The 16,878-nt window shown below is 36.1% G+C and overlaps 1 long non-coding RNA gene across 3 annotated transcripts in view; it reads right to left on the bottom strand.

The window, feature by feature from the left end:
- Nucleotides 1-15,390, bottom strand: part of LOC140610192 (uncharacterized) — a 72,240-nt gene extending 56,850 nt beyond the window's left edge. For all 3 annotated transcript variants that reach the window (XR_012011956.1, XR_012011955.1, XR_012011954.1), the window contains exon 1: nt 15,206-15,390. This is a non-coding gene — a long non-coding RNA (uncharacterized lncRNA). The remainder of the gene's footprint in view (nt 1-15,205) is intronic.
- Between the last annotated feature and the right edge of the window lie 1,488 nt (nt 15,391-16,878).

The raw sequence follows: 16,878 nt of genomic DNA, 5'->3' as shown, positions 1-16,878 counted from the left end.
GGGAGAAGCAAGCTCCATTCAGGGAGCCGGATGCGGGACTCAATCCCGGGACTCGAGGATCATGATCTGAGCCAAAGGCAGGTGCTAAACAGCTGAGACACCCAGGGATCCTCAGTTTACTAATTTTAATTAAAAACTTTATTGGGTGCAATGGTATGAATCTGTGATATCTGCCCTGTGTGATTCAATAACACAACAAGATGATCTCTTCTACATCAAAGAAGGAAGTTCTCCTGTGACTCCTTTAACATACCATGTTCACCAGCCTACCAATTTCAGATTATTCAGACACTTTAGAGAGATTTTTAAATGCCATTTATTGGTTATGATTATCTTCAAGAGCCTGTCTTTATGTGCTGTTTTGTAAATCTTCCCATAATCTCTGATTTTTGGTTAATTGTAAAGAAGGGACTTTTCTTCTTCAACCACCTGTCAAGATTTCCACGGATATTTGACATGAGTGAATGCTTCTGTTTTCTTCCACTCTCTTTTCACACACACACACACATACACACACACACAGACACACAAAAAAAGATGAAATTAGCTACCAAGCTGTTGAGCATAGATATTTCATGCTGTATTCTCTTCCTCTAAGGCTGTTGTGAAAGGATTATGGGCAAGGGTGACATTGTTTACAGTTTACATCAACATGTTTCAAATTTCATTATCTCATGGGAGAACTAATTGTTCTGCAGTTATTCAAAAATGGACATTTGTTCCCCCCCTTTTTTTTTTGGTTTAAATTGATAATTTATTCAGAAGACAGTAGTCAGAATGCCTGAATTCAAAATACAGGCAAATCTGTTGTGGGTCTAAAAACACAAATATAATATGATGCAAAGAAATTACAGTACACTTTAGTGGTCAAAAAATGTGAAGCAGCTAATTTATCAAGCTAAGTTTCTATCCAGAGTTCAAAGAAAAGCAATATCAACAAGAACCATGTTTTTCTACCTGTGGCCGTCTTTTCAACTCATTGCCTTTCTTCATTAAATGTTATGTAAGTTTTCAAGAAAAAAAAATGAGAAAATCAATTTGGGTGAAACATTGTGAATCTTCAAATAGAGAAGAGTTTATAAAGTGCTTTGAAAAGGCTTGGCATTTTTCCACTATTATATATGCATGTGTTAGATAAAAGTCAAGGTTCCTCAGACCTCTCTTTTCTTTGAACCTTGAACCTATATGCCAAACTTGGAAAGTAGATTTAATGTGTACACTAGATTATTCCAAATTTATATTTTACAATAGCAATTAACTATGAAAATTTTATTCAACTTCTGTTAGTTGAAGATCCATTCAAGAAAAATAAGCTAGGGATCCCTGGGTGGCTCAGCGGTTTAGCGCCTGCCTTTGGCCCAGGGCGTGATCCTGGAGTCCCGGGATCGAGTCCCATGTCGGGCTCCTGGCATGGAGCCTGCTTCTTCCTCTGCCCCTCTCTTTCTCTCTCTATGTCTGGCATTAATAAATAAATAAAATCTTAAAAAAATAAAAATAAGCTATACTAAAAAAAGTATCCATCGCTATCAAACCAAACCCAACAATGCATCAGACATACCTATGTCATGAAGATACCAATGACATTTTAGGGAGTAGTCTTTTGTGTGACTTGAGGTCTCATCCAAAAATTTGACAAATCACAGAATACTGGATACTTCGTTTTTGCAGAAATATAAGTTCTAAAATATTCTGTGAAGAGAAAATTTGCAAATACGATTTCCTAATATAATAGGCTTCTTAAAATCCAACTTAAAGACAAAAATACAGTTCATTAGAATAGAAGAGGAAAAATAATTTTCCCTCTACCCTTCTGAGTTCTTAGCTGAGACCCCCGTAATTAAAGGCAGATTAACAAGAGAAAAATTAAGTAGTTTATTAATAGGCCTTGTGTATACAGGAGACATAATTAGAGAAAAATTAATAACTCTCAGAGATAGCTTAGAACTCCAACTTGAATATCATCTCACTAAAGACAAAAGAAAAAGGTATGGGGAGACCAGTACTGGGGAGGATACCTCGAAAACCAAGGTAAACAAGAGTATTTTATGGGTGTTTAAGTGAGCATGTTCTCCATTGATAAGAGCCTAAAGTTGTCTCTAGGTTAAATTTTATCCTTCCTGGTTGCAAAGAGGAGGGACACCATTATAAATGTATGTTCTCTTTTGGGGAAAAGAAGGAAAAAGCCAAATCTTTTCTTGTAACTGCTTTTTCTCAATTGCCTTTGGCTCAAAATAATCCATATGCCAAATTGGCATATTTTGGAGTGGCATATTTGGCCACTCATTAAAATAGACCATTTTTTATCTAGTATTTGTCAATTGGTGGCCTGTGTTTTGGCTGGGCTGTTTCTCTTTCTCTAGAAGTGAGAGGTCCAGAAGGAAAAAAAAGTTTTTCAGGATGCAGAATATTGTATTTCTCATCCAGAAATCCCATGCTAGCAGAACCCACAGATTGGTCAAAAGCCTGTTCAGAGGCAAAATCTTGCGGATATATCAGAGATATCTAACCTTTGGTGTTGAGCAAGGTCTGGAAAAATAAGACTCTTGAATACTTTCAGAAGACCTTTCCCAGGAATAGAACCTAACAGTAAACTCTAGTAAGAAGAATAAGTATCTTTAAAGATTTTCAACTCTTCTCATCCAATCAAGCTTTCTGAAGCTCTTTGCTCTCTGCCACAGTTCATTTTTGTCTCATCTGCTTTGAAGCATCCTAACCTAATGCTATCTGATGATTTTCTTCTGTTGTGAAATTGCTTCCTTGAGTCTATCTGACACAATATCTTGTTTCTCTTCGGAGGCCATGTTGATGCAAGGTTGACCCATTTAGTACAGAGCAAGCAGAAACAGTACTGGCAGCCAGCATGAGAGTTGAGAAGGATTAGATACACATTAAATGAGGGATGTAAGATACACAGCAAAAGTTTAAAACCAAAAATCTTAAATCTCCAAATGCAGGAGGTTCTTCTCTACAGCCCAATGGTGGGCCCTGATGAGTGAGGAATGGATCTGTCATCCAGAGCATACCTCAACCTTCTTACTGATAGTGGCTTTATTTTAAGAAAGTCAGATACAGTGAATTTTGGCCTACTGAGTGTTGTCATTGTCTCCTGCTCTTCTTGCTTCTGCCTGTAGGTTCTGGTTCTCTAGTTCTGAATCTTTCCAGACTCTTCTTGGTAAATTTCCCTACCCTTCCCTTCCACAAATTTCCTAATCATACAAGGCCTCCAAGCAGAAAGTGAATGAGTATCCACAGGGCTCCAGAGACCCTATAGCGGTATCTTGTTCTCAGCCGATCAGTATGAGAATCTCCTTCAGTTAAGAAGATCTTTTAGTGTTATTTTTCAGACTGAAAAGATGGAGCTGGTCAGTTCACTGTTATCGGTACAGTGGACAGTATTAGGAAATATTTTTTATGTATCCCCACACATATATGTAAACATAGGATAGGCATACACACACACACACACACAATGATCTCTCTATGTATGTATCACTGTTTCTTTATCTATCCCTCTTTGCTATGGTTGTAAATATCTTCTGTCAATGAAAAACATGCCTCCATGATCTTCAATATATCTACTTCTTTGCTTAATCATTGTACTTACTTGTTTAATGAAACCATGCTCACAAATATTCTGGCCATTTTCTCCACTCACAAGCAGCATCCCTACGCCCTCCCACTTTTTTATTGCCCCTGCATACCTGTATCCCCCCTCACTTTTCCTTATATGCATCCACCCTGCTATTTCCTGCATTCACAAAAGGCAAGAGGAGGGATGGAAAGATTGGAAGTTCATGAAAGAGAAAATGTGAAGGGAAGATGTACGGCAAAGGAAGAAGGAAGAGAAAACAGAAAGAAAGGGGTCCAATACCTTTATAAAATATTGTAAAAATGTATTACTAAAAAAGTGAATAAAATATAAAATCTGTGATTTTTTTTATTACTAGGTTTAACAGACATAAAATTAACCTGCTAAATTGCTATAAATACTTCTAGCTGCTTTCTCTCAATTTCAGTATTTATCTCGTTGCAAACAGTTCAGGGACTGGCTCATTGAAAGTTATAAACTTCAAAATAACTTGTATGTGTCTAAGTACAAATAGACTTTTATCATGGTTACATTACTCTACACATGTACATTAACTCATTTTTTGAGTGGGTGTGTGAGTTACTCAAAAGCAAATAGCTATTGAGTAATTATAGCAGAGGAAAATCATGTAATGTTAGGTATACAGATTGAGTGATGTACCTGGGGTTTTCGTTTGTTTTTGTTTTGTTTTATTTTAGCCTTTTACAGACTCATGCTTTGAAAGTTGCTTCGTAATATGATGGAAAATCTTATATGAGATTTCAAAAAATTTCATTTCTTTGCTAACAATAGGATATTTTATATTTACAATTGCATTACTTTCTCTATGGAGTGCTTGTTCGTGCTCTGTGCCGCTTTTTCTTTTTCTTTCTTTCTTTTTTTTTTTGGACAGATCTTTAAAAGTTGATTGGTAGGGATTCTTTCTATATCATGCATCAACTTCTTGTTTGTAATTTTCTTTGCAAATGTTTTCCTAGTTTATCGTTGATCTTAAAATAGAAGTTAAACATTTTTTATTTGGCCCAAGTCTACTGTACTTTTTGCTGTTGCTTCCTACCTTCTTCTCATGCTTTAACAAGTCTTTTCTGTATCTAAATTATAAAAGATCTTCTCCAAAGGCTTTTGTTATTGGTCTTCTCCTCCAATTTACACACGAATCTAGTAGGTATATTTTTGTGTTTGATGTTACTTAAGAGATTGTGAGTTATTCCTAATTTTATTTCCAAATGCCAAGCCAATTGTTGAATAATCCATCTTTCCCTCTCGGGATGGAAATTCAACCTTTATAAAATATACAATGCACACAAGCATGGATAAATCTTGGGAATTTCTAATCTTCTAATGATCTATCTGCTGATTTTTTATCTGCAACATGCTACTTTAATTACTGTAGCTTTACAGTAAATTTTGATACCTGACAGAGCAAGTCCTCTCTCATTATTCTTATTCACAATTTTCTTGCCTACCTTAGTGTATTTATTCTTTCAGTTAAAAGTTATTATCAAGTTGTCAAGGTTTAAAAAAATACACTAGGTTTTTGAAGTGAGTAGCACTATGTTTATAAGATGATTTGGGGAAAATTGACATCTTTACAATTTTTAGTTATCCCATCCAGGAAGGCAATATCTTGTCAACAATTCAGGTCCTATTTTATGTCTTTCAGGAAAATGTTATTTTTTATGAGCCTTATATATTCCTTTTTTAAGTTTTTTCTATGTATTTCATAACTTTGAGTGCTATTCTAAATACACTTTTAAGATGATAAAACTGGTTATTTGTTGTATAAAAAAGCAAAGCTAACTTATATCTGGCTACCTATAATACTCTTTTGAGAGTAATAGTTTTAGTAATTTTTCAATTAATCCTCTTGGAAATTTTAGGTATGTGAATATAATATCATTAATTTCTAATCACTTTGTTCCTGTCCAATATATACCTCATTTTTTTCTTATTGCAATGTTCAAAAACTTCAAAGTAATGTTGAATGGTACAATAAGGAAACATAAATGAAAAATAAAAATTAAATCTCATAAATATATATGATGCTCCACCAATGCATTATAACAAAAAAATATTCTGTGGTTTAAAAAGATGAATGAGCGTTAGACTAGTTCATTCAAATGCATTCAGGTGGCCACTACACACTGCTTGAATGGGGGCTCCTTCCCTTCATTAAGGACTGTAAGTACTGAGGATTAAGTTAGGACACTTAAACTTTAAACTTAGGACAGTTTAAAGAAGAGACGAAAGTGATCAGGATATTTTCTCCCCATCTCTGCATGTTGCATGTAGTAGAGGGTGACATGGTTGTTAATAAATCAGCCTAGGTCCTTGTGTCCTTGAGAGATAATCTACTACACATAGACACCTTTTATGTCCCTTTTATATTAATTTTTCTATTACAAAATTTTCACTAATAGCCCTCTTCCTTGATCCCACAGTCTAATTCTGTGCCACCTTCTCAGAGTTGAATCCACTAATGTCTTCCAACAGCAAATTCACTCAATCCCCACCAGTCCTGTGTTCATCATTCTATAAGCAGGAAATGTATAGAAAGTTTTACAGCCAACATGACTAAATTTTTAAAGTCACAGCTTCAGTCATATTTCTCAACATCTTCCTCATAAGCACCAGGTTCAAGGTTTGATTCCTGGAGAGTGAGGTCTTTGGGCACAGGTAGGTCGCTGAAAACCTCATATTATCCATATATCTCTTTATTTCTGTACCCTTTCATAGGTGCTGTGTTTGTAGGGATATTTGTATAACTTTTATACTGAGACAGTCTACTGCCTTTGCCTTAATCAGTTAGCATCCTATTATGTTGGTAGCACACATCCATTGTTCTGATTGTAGAGCCCATTGCTGGTGGCATTACACATTGTTTGAACATCATGAATGTTTGGCTTGGTTCCTCCTGTAAATTAAAACTGCTAGACATTACTTCTCTCTTCTCTTTCTTTCCTTGCTTTTTACTTCTCTCTTCTCTTCAATGACTATTTCTTTTCATAGGACCAGCCAGAGTTTCCTTCCCTTTGGTCTTAAGGGAACACCACATTTATAACTTTGTTGGACAGACCTAAAAGGACCACCATAATTTTGGTTCTTCCAAATTTACAGCACACACACACACACACACACAGTATACATTTGAAAAACTATTCTTGCATATCAGAACTTTAAGTATAAGAAATCTGATTTGTATATTAGTTAGATTTTGCTGTGCACCACAAAACTTTGTAGCTTTTACAATAATCATTTTCTTTAGCTCATAATTCTGTAGGTCAGTTGGATGTTTCCTCTGGTCTGGGTCAGGGCTATGGTGCTCTGGCAGATGGGTGCTTATCAGTTGTTGAATTGACTGGAGGATGGAGTGCCTCCACCTCTTCCACATGCCCTCCCATCCTCCAACAGGCTAGCGTGGAGTCATTCACATAGTGGTCTCACAGTTCTAAGTACAAGAACACAAGTCCTGAAGTGCAAGCTCTTTTTAAACTTGTGTCATGTTTTCTAATACCCATTGGCCAAAGAAAGTCAACCAACCAATGCAAAATCAAGGGGTAGGAAAACAGATTCCACCTCTTGATGAGGAGATTCACAGCATCACATCTCAATGGTATAGATCATAAGAAGGTAAGCATTTGGACCCATTTTTGTAATCTATAATTGACGATTGCTTTCTACTTTTTTCCTTGAAAAGATAGTCCAAACAAAAAAGGAGGAAAAAATCACAATTTATAAACACAATGTGAAATGTACTTTGCTAGGTACTAAATGACATGCATTCAAGTGATTATCATAAAGTTGGCATTATTAATACTACAATGAGAATACTGAAGCTAGCCCTCAGTGTAGCCCTTCAGGAAATACTAAACTGAGCAAGGATTTACACCTAGGTCTTACTGACTTCAAATTCCACACCTTTCCTACAGTGAGTACAATATTCTCCTAATAGTAGATAAAGGCAAAGATTCTTTTTTTTTTTTTTAATATGTCCCAGGGGAGCCCAATCCTAGTTGTATTCATCTCACTCAAAACTGGGAACTACTCTCTGGTTAATTTTCATTTTGTAGTTCTAGGAGTAACAGTGAAGATGAAAACTCAGAAATTTCCACTGTGAATGGAACTACATTAAGGGTTTATTGTAAATTAGAGTGAGCAGACATATTTTGACCCAAATTATAGATATGTGTTCCCAGGACCATGAATTACAGGCAATTTGCTCACATTATAGTAATAAAGCTATATGCTTGGTGAGCACATAAATCACTGATAATGATGTGTAAAGCATGGTGTTTACAAATAAAGAGGTGCTGTTGCATGACAGATTTTGTTCTTGATATCCTTCTTTTATTCACTGATTTGGCCATCCTCTTTGGGCAACAGGCTTTGAGGAGGGAGGAAAAAAAGCAGAATATCATATGCAAATATGATCCTGCAGATAGAACCAATGTATGTTAATAGAAAGCATGACTTCAAAGTGTAAATAGTCTAACAAGAATGGGCCTTAATGTCAACCTTCTGGGGTATTTAGCACAACTTCATCTTACATATGTACTACTACCATTCTGAAGTGGTTTTTATTTTTTCAATTATTGATACGACAGAAAATATTTACCTGACACCTTCCATGTGCTTATTCAAGATGCTGTAAGGTGTCATGACATTTTCACCCTAAACTAGAAAACTTATAATTATAAAATATTTATAATTACAATGCTTGGAAAATCAAAAAATAGTTTGTTTCTCAATTACCTGAGTGAAAAGGATAGATAACAAACTAACAAATGATAATACATTAAGGAAAAAAAGAAGATTTTTTTTTAAAGAATGAAAAATTTTTTAATTGGAGTTCAATTTGCCAACATATAGCATATCACCCAGTGCTCATCCTGTCAAGTGCTCCCCCTCAGTGCCCGTCACCCAGTCACCCCAACCACCTGCCCACTTCTCTTTCCACTACCCCTTGTTCGTTTCTCAGAGTTAGGAGTCATTCTCTCATGTTCAGTCATCCTCACTGATATTTTCACTCATTTTCTCTCCTTTCCCCTTTATAACCTTTTACTATTTTTTACTATTACTCAGTGATATAAAATGGACATTGAACTCCTAAAATAAAATACGTGTTTATTACATGACTTGGGGTTTTGAAGAGGCCCTCTGCCTCTCCTCAAAGGCAGATACTTTAAAATCTTGACTCATACATTGGTGGGTGTGAGTTCCTATTTATCTAATCCATGTTGATGATCAGACAGGGGAAATTACATGCAGGAGTCCTGAACTAATCATTGCTATAGGAAAGAATGGGAAGGAACGTTGAACCTCTTCCAGAAATAATACATATTCTGGTAAACTACGTCACTCATAAGTAATTAGTCTTTCCAAAGATATACATGAGGATCATAGATTACAGAGCCCCCTTATAATGGGAACTGAACTACAGTTACCTCCTGGGTCTATATTCTTAGGGAATTCAACATCAGAGGCAACTGATACCCAATGAAAGAGGGACTATGGGACACTAAGAATCTAGCATCTAAAGGGGTTATTTCTTCCTTCCAGGAACAACATTTTGTTGTTTGGTTGGCCAGGGAGACTTTGACATTTTAATGGGATGGGGAAAATAATTTTCCTATTATATTTGTCCCAAGTGAATGGGAGCAGAGGCTCTGCTTAAGTAAGAGGAGCAAGCTAATCTTTATCATAGGTATAGCATTTAAATAAGATGTCCTTTATTAACCGAAGTAAAATGAAGTTGATTAGTACTGAGTATGATTGACAAAATGAAATTTAGTCTCAAACAAGATATTCTAGGTGCACATGTTTAAAAAAATTGATATAAATAAAATTGTTTCCTGAAATTAAAATAAAAAAGATGGGGTTATCATTTACTTAAGCAATTTAACTCTGATAGTGGGGCAAAATCTCCCCAATTTAGAGGTAACCACTGTCACAGTAAAGGACAGCAGAGATTCAGATAGGATAACTTGTGGAGAGTTTACACAGGTGGTATTTACTGAGGTATGAATAGAACTTAGTGAACCTACAACGAATAATAAATTGTTCTGGAACTAGTAACATTTAGCCATTGCCATCCATAGGTCTGAAGGGTGAAAGGAGGGAACTTGAGTAAAGGCAAGGAAGCTGTGTGAAGAGGGCTTTTTGTTCAGGGAGCAGTGGTGTCATGGGGACAGGAACATAAATACTCTGATTTCTTTTTCTTTTTCTTTTTGCGATTGAATATCATTTTATTTTATTTTATTAATAATAAATTTATTTTTATTGGTGTTCAATTTGCCAACATACAGAATAACACCCAGTGCTCATCCCATCAAGTGCCCCCCTCAGTGCCTGCCACCCAGTCACCCCCAACCCCTGCCCTCTTCCCCTTCCACTACCGCTAGTTCGTTTCCCAGAGTTAGGAGTCTTTATGTTCTGTCTCCCTTTCTTATATTTCCCACACATTTCTTCTCCCTTCCCTTCTATTCCCTTTCACTATTATTTATATTCCCCAAATGAATGAGACCATATAATGTTTGTCCTTCTCTGATTGACTTATTTCACTCAGCATAATACCCTCCAGTTCCATCCACGTTGAAGCAAATGGCGGGTATTTGTCATTTCTAATGGCTGAGTAATATTCCATTGTAGACATAAACCATACTCCTCCTTTCCCCCAATCGTTCAGTACTGCCTCCTATCATCTGAACCCAGCTGGAAACCAGAAAACCAGGGAGCCTCATTGATTTATTACACAGGAGCCAGCGTCTCAATCCCAAAAGATTTACAAGAGGTGGAAGGTGGGTCTGAAGTGAAAAATGAAAAGTAACAAGCATTCAGCTTTAATTCCACCATGGCAGTCAAATGCCACAGGGCTGTGGAGTTCAATCAAGGACTTCAACTTCTCCAGACCCTCACATACTTCTGGGCTCCAGACAATGAATTCTGAGTGTGCTTTCCCTTTGTTTTCTTCATCTCTCCCATCACTGTAGCATAAAAGACAAACTATCCTTTGTTATACACCTGGCTGCCCTTTTATCTTCTTGACCTCTAATTCCAGAACAACATTTTAAACAAAAAGACCTTGACTTTTTGAAAGATGATGTTTGCCTTTCTCTGTCTTCAGGATCCTTTGGACTACGGCTCTAGAGGTCTATCCCATCACAATCCTGTCTGTCGAGTGTATTGCCGTTTTGGATATGGTTCTTTGCTCTTTCCAGGGCCTGGAGAGACTATGCCAAGAGACCTACCTTGTAGCTTTGGTAGGCCTGTTGTTAATCCAATTTATTCCAATCTGTGAACTTGATTTTTTTAATCTTTGCAATGTGCATAATAATACCTGCCTTATTTTCCTTACATAGAAAAATAAAGTACTTTGTGCAAAGGTCCTTTGTAAACCATAGTTAACTGTAAAATATAAACAGGCATCTTTGATTATTTTTTACAGCAAGCAGGAATAATCACTGCAAACCAGTTAACCATGCATGGATCATTCACAAAATCATAACATGTTGCCATTGAATAGGTCAACTTTAACTGTCTTTTTCAGAATAACCATTTCTCCTCATGTGAAATGTCACAGGACTCAACTCCATCTGTTTATTATTTATTTATAGCTAAGTACCCAATCTCCAAGAAACTGGAGATTCTGAAATGAAACATGACATTCAACTCAAGTGTTGTTTTTCTCTTTTTGCTGACTCTTCTTAAAATTATAAACTTCCTAACAACCTCTTGGTATTCTACATACCTTTTATGGCAAGTTCCAGTATCAATGATATGCAGATGATTCCTACATTTATATATCTTTCTCACATTTTGAACAGCAGAGACGTATATTCTCCTGTGTACTCTACATCTCTTTTTGGATATTCTGGCACTTTGAACTCTCCAGTTCTCAAACTATATTCATCCTCTTGCCTTTATTCTCCAATTTGCTTCTTCTGGATTCTTGTTTCAATGGATGATAACATCAGTTGCCGAAATAGGAAATCTCTTCTCCCTCACCCTCCACATCCAATCACTCATTGAATCTTATTTTTTTAAGAATCTTTATTTATTTGAGAGAGAGAGAGAGAGAGATTTCAAGCAGGGAAGAATGTCAGAGGGAGAAGGAGAAGCAAACTCCCCATTGAGCAGGGAGCCTGATTCAAGGCTGGATCCCAGAACCCTGAGATAATGACCTGAGCCAAAGGCAGATGCTTAGCCAATGAGTGACCCAGTCAACTGAGTCACCCAACCATTTTATTGGGTTATTTGTCTTATCATTCCATAAAGTTAAATCTTATTTTTAAAGACAAGTTTGTGGGTTTTATTTATTTGTGTGTGGGGGGAGGCTGGGGGAAGGAGAGGGAGAGAGCATCTCAAGCAAATTCCAAGTGGAGTGCAGAACCTAAGGTAGGGCTTGATCCCATGACCCTGTGACCATGACCCCAGCCAAAAGCAAGAGTTAGAAGCCTAATTGACTGTGCCACCTACCCACCCCTAAAGTCAAGGTTTTTTGAAATATACTTTATATGCAAAAATTCACACCCATTTTAAATGTATGGCTTAATTAGTTTTGATGAACATGTGCACCCAGGTAATTATGTCCCTAGTTAAGATAATAAAACATTTCCATCATTCCATCTCCTTTTAACCCATTGTAGTCAATTTACCCCTTTCTTCAGTATCAGGCACTACCGATCTCCTTTCTATCACTATTGATTAGTTTTTTTCTCATTATATATGTATACATATATATATGTGTGTGTATACATATAACATATATATATACAATCATATAGGACACATAATCTTTTATGTGTATGTGAGGTTTAGCTCAGATGAGTGTTTTTTAAATTCTTCCATGTTATCGTGTATATCAGTAGTTCATTTTTTTTTTTTTAAATGCTGGGTGGTGTACCATTCTATAATAATGTAACAACAGTTTATACATTCCTTGCAACGTTGATGGATAATTTGAGTGTTTCTAGTATTGATAATATAAATAAAACTGTTGCAAAAATTTTCATCCAGATTTTTGTAAGCATATATTTTCATTTAGGGGGTAACATGTTAAACATATATTTAGCTTTGTAAGAAACTATCAACATGTGTTCCAGAATGGATGTATGATTTACACTCCTACCAGCAAATGAGAATTTCAGTTGTTTCACATCCTCATCAAAACCTGGTACTAACCATATTTTTAATTTTCACCATTCTAGAAGATGAATAATGGTACTTCATTGTGATTTCAAATTTGAATTTCCTTGTGACTAATGATGTTGAGAATTTTCCTTTTGCTTTTTGACCATTCTTCTTTTTTGTTTGTTTGTTTCTGATATCTGTTCAACTGTATGCCCTGCATTTTATTGGATTGTTTATCATTGAGTTTCAAGAGCACCTTAAACATTCTTGATGCAGAATGCAAATATTTTCTCTCGACCTAAGGCTTGACTTTACATGTTCTTATTGGTGCCTTTTGAAGAACAGAAGATTTCTTTCCTCCCTCTTTGCCTCTTTTTTCCTTTCTCTCATTCTTTTAAATTATTTAGAATTTAAAAGTATGGAATAATGTCACCATTTAAAAAGATAGTTTAATTTTAATATAGATGTATTTTATTTCTCTTTATTACCTTATGGCATTGGTTAGAACCTCCAGTAAACTGCTGATCATAAATGATAAGAATCGACATCCTTGCTTTGTTTTCAATTTAAAGGAAAATGTTCTCTGTTTTAGCATAAGTTATGATGACGCCTATAGATTTATTATGTATATGCTTTATTAGGTTGAGGAAGTTTCTTACTATCCCTAGTATGTAGAAGCTCTTTATCATGAATGAATGAGCATCAAAATTGGTTAGGTTTCTTTTCCTATGCCTACTGAAATAATATATGTTTTTATTTATTTTATTAAAATGGAGAGCTAGGGCTGCCCTGGTGGCTCAGCAGCCTTTGGCCCAGGGGTGGATCCCGGAGATGGGGGATCGAGTCCCATGTCGGGCTCCCTGCATGGAGCCTGCTTCTCCCCTTGCCTGTGTTTCTGCCTATCTCTCTCTCTCTGTGTGTGTGTGTGTCTTTCATGAATAAATAAATGAAATCTTTTAAAAAATGAAATAAAATGGAGAGCTAGGGGCACCTGGGTGGTTCAGCTGGTTAAGTGTTCAACTCTTGATTTCAGCTCAGATCATGATCTCAGGGTTGTGAGATGGAACCCTGAATCAGGGTCCACACCCACTGTGGAGCCTGCTTAAGATTATTAAGATACTCTCTCCCTCTCCTTTTGTCCCTCCCCTCCCCACTCTGAACATTCTCTCTAAAAAATAATAATAAATAAATAAATAAAATGGAGAATTACACTGATTTATTCCAGAAGATAAGACAACCTTATGGCCCTGGAATAAACTGTAATTGATATGGATGGTACTTTTTATATATTGCTGGATTGGATTTGCAAATATTTTCTTAAAGATTTTAAACACGTATTGATGAGGTATATTGATCTCTAATTGTTTTGTCTGGTAATGTCATTGTCTTGTTGCAAAATCAGGATAGTTCTGGCTTCATACAAGGAGGTAATCACTGAGATTTTACTTTTTCCTCTTCGAAGTGGAAATTAAGGAATCAAAAGTGTGGACATTTTTAAGGTTTTTGATATATATTATACCAAATTGCCCTCCAGAAAAACATACCAATTACCTTCCCACAGCAATATATAACATCTCTTTTCCTATATCTTCCATAACACCATGAAATATCATTAATTTTTTAAATGAAAGATGAAAATGATCTCATATTAATTTAAATTTCTGCTGAGTGAAGTAAGTCAATCGGAGAAGGACAAACATTATATGCTCTCATTCATTTGGGGAATATAAATAATAGTGAAAGGGAATATAAGGGAAGGGAGAAGAAATGTGTGGGAAATATCAGAAAGGGAGACAGAATGTAAAGACTGCTAACTCTGGGAAACGAACTAGGGGTGGTGGAAGGGGAGGAGGGCGGGGGGTGGGAGTGAATGGGTGACGGGCACTGGGGGTTATTCTGTATGTTGGTAAATTGAACACCAATAAAAAATAAATTAAAAAAAATAAATAAATTTCTTTGGTCACTAGTGAAGGAGAATATTATTTTATATATTTATTGTGATCATTTGCATCTTATTGAGAATTGAGTGTACACATTCTTTATACTTCTCATGTGTATTCTCCCTTTTTTTCTGATTTAGAAGAGCCACTTATAGATTAAACATATCTTTAATATGTAGAAAATATTTTCCCAGCTTGTTATTTTTCTCAACTAAAAACATTAAGAACACAGATAGAAGTAATCTAAAACTATCTAACATGGCAATAAAGGGTCTCTATATACAGGGACCCTTTCAATTAGAATCTTAGTTTCAACAATTGCATCCCTGGATGCATAGGTTAACTTTTCTTTGTGAAAATAAATTAATGAATATGCATTTTTGAAAAGAGATATAAAGACCCATGATAGAACTTGGCCTCAGGTAATATAAGGAGATAAGGTTTATCTTTGACAGCCTCACCCCAGCCCAAACTTATTCTTCCCAGTCCCTTTTTATCAATTTCTTCTGTCAGTACCACCATCCACCTCAGCCATAACCCTCCATACCTGTCTTTTATGGAAAAGCACCTCCAAGTCACCACTCTCCTACTTTGTCATTCCATGACTGCTGTCTTGACCAAGGACTATGCACAGTAAGAGACTCCAGGTGAACATGCTAAACAAAAGTTTCCTTTTAGGTAGCGTCCATACTTTCACGGTTGCTCCAGCAAAATTTCTCAGGAGCAGTATGGTATCGCTGAAAGAGCTGGACTTAGCACCACCAGAAAGTCTGAATTTCACAATCATGGCTCCTCCCTTGCTCTTGAGATCTTAGATAAATAATTTAGAAACTCTGGGTCCCAGTTTTCTTATTTGTAAAGTGAGGAACGTGACACCTGTCTTGCCAATGTTACAACTTTTTTGGGAACATAAAATAATGTAATATGAATAATATAAAGACATATACAAAGGGATTGTAATCACATCTCTCAATCCATCAACATACTTCCTTAATGGCCTAAGAATTGGAAAATATATACAAAGCCAAAATCAGGTAACAGGATTTAGGGTCACTCAGATTTATACTACTAATTTTTGATGGCCTTAAAATCTTGGTTAAATAAGTCAGTTATTACTAACTTTCTAATGAACATTATTTCACCATAGCAAACTCTGACTTCTTGTTGATTAAGTCTGCAGGCACAATTTCCACCTGTCCCTTTTGATGGGAGTTTCTTACTCAGCCCAGTTCTCTAGCACAGTGGGAAGCTATCTTATTAGACTTCTTTTGCTTTCCCAGATAATAATTATGAGCACTGGGCAAGATAGAAGACCTCTGACATGGAATTATTCCAGAGGTCTATTGACTACTTGGAAGTACCACTGTACAAGTAGCCACATAGGTCGGTTGGATAGAGATCATTCTCCTATTATTTAAAGAAACTCATTGGTATAGAAACAGAACTCAAATCTTCACATGTTACTTACCATATTGATATTCGGAATCTATGCCTTGCCTATCTTGCCTGGTTGGCTCATTCTCAAAGCTATGGCACGCTAACTGGTTTCTAAAATACTCTCACCATTCAGGGCTTAGTCCTTAACAGCAGGACCCAAACGACTTTGGGAGCTACATTCTAAAGTGTTCCTTATGGCACCTGGCTGGCTCAGTCAGTAGGCATGGGACTCTTGATCTCAGGGTGCTGAGTTCAAACCCCACCCTGGGCATCGAGTCTAACCAAATAAATAAGAGCTCCTAGCATCACTATTTATCATCTCATTTATGGTCTTATCTCAGCTTTCATTCTTGATTAAGTACTTTTCTTTTGCTCTTTGCCTACAATAAAGTCCTTACCCTTGGCCACACTGCCTCAGTTGGTTTTCAAATATCGCCAATTGAAGTTTTCTTTTAATTTCCCTGAATGCTAATGAGATTGAATATATTTTTTCTATGTTCATTGGCCATTTACGTCTCCTATTTTGGAATGTACCCATTGAAGTCTTTTTCTTGGACTGACTGCCACTTACTTATTGATTTGTAAGGTTTTCAAAATACATATTCTAGAGAATAGACTTTCTGGTTTTATGCATTGGCAACGACTTCTGCCTGCTTGTGGCTTGTTTTTCTGTTTATGGAATCTTGATATACAGAGTTTTCAATTACACTTTGGTTGAATTTAGTAAAGTTTCCTTTTATGGTTACTGCTACCATTCTCTGTATTTTTTTAAATTAAGGAAAG

Source organism: Canis lupus, chromosome 2 (genome assembly GCF_048164855.1).
Source record: "Canis lupus baileyi chromosome 2, mCanLup2.hap1, whole genome shotgun sequence".
Lineage (NCBI taxonomy): Eukaryota > Metazoa > Chordata > Mammalia > Carnivora > Canidae > Canis > Canis lupus.
Note: the sequence above shows the minus strand (reverse complement) of the source record. Positions and strands in the feature narration are given on the sequence as shown.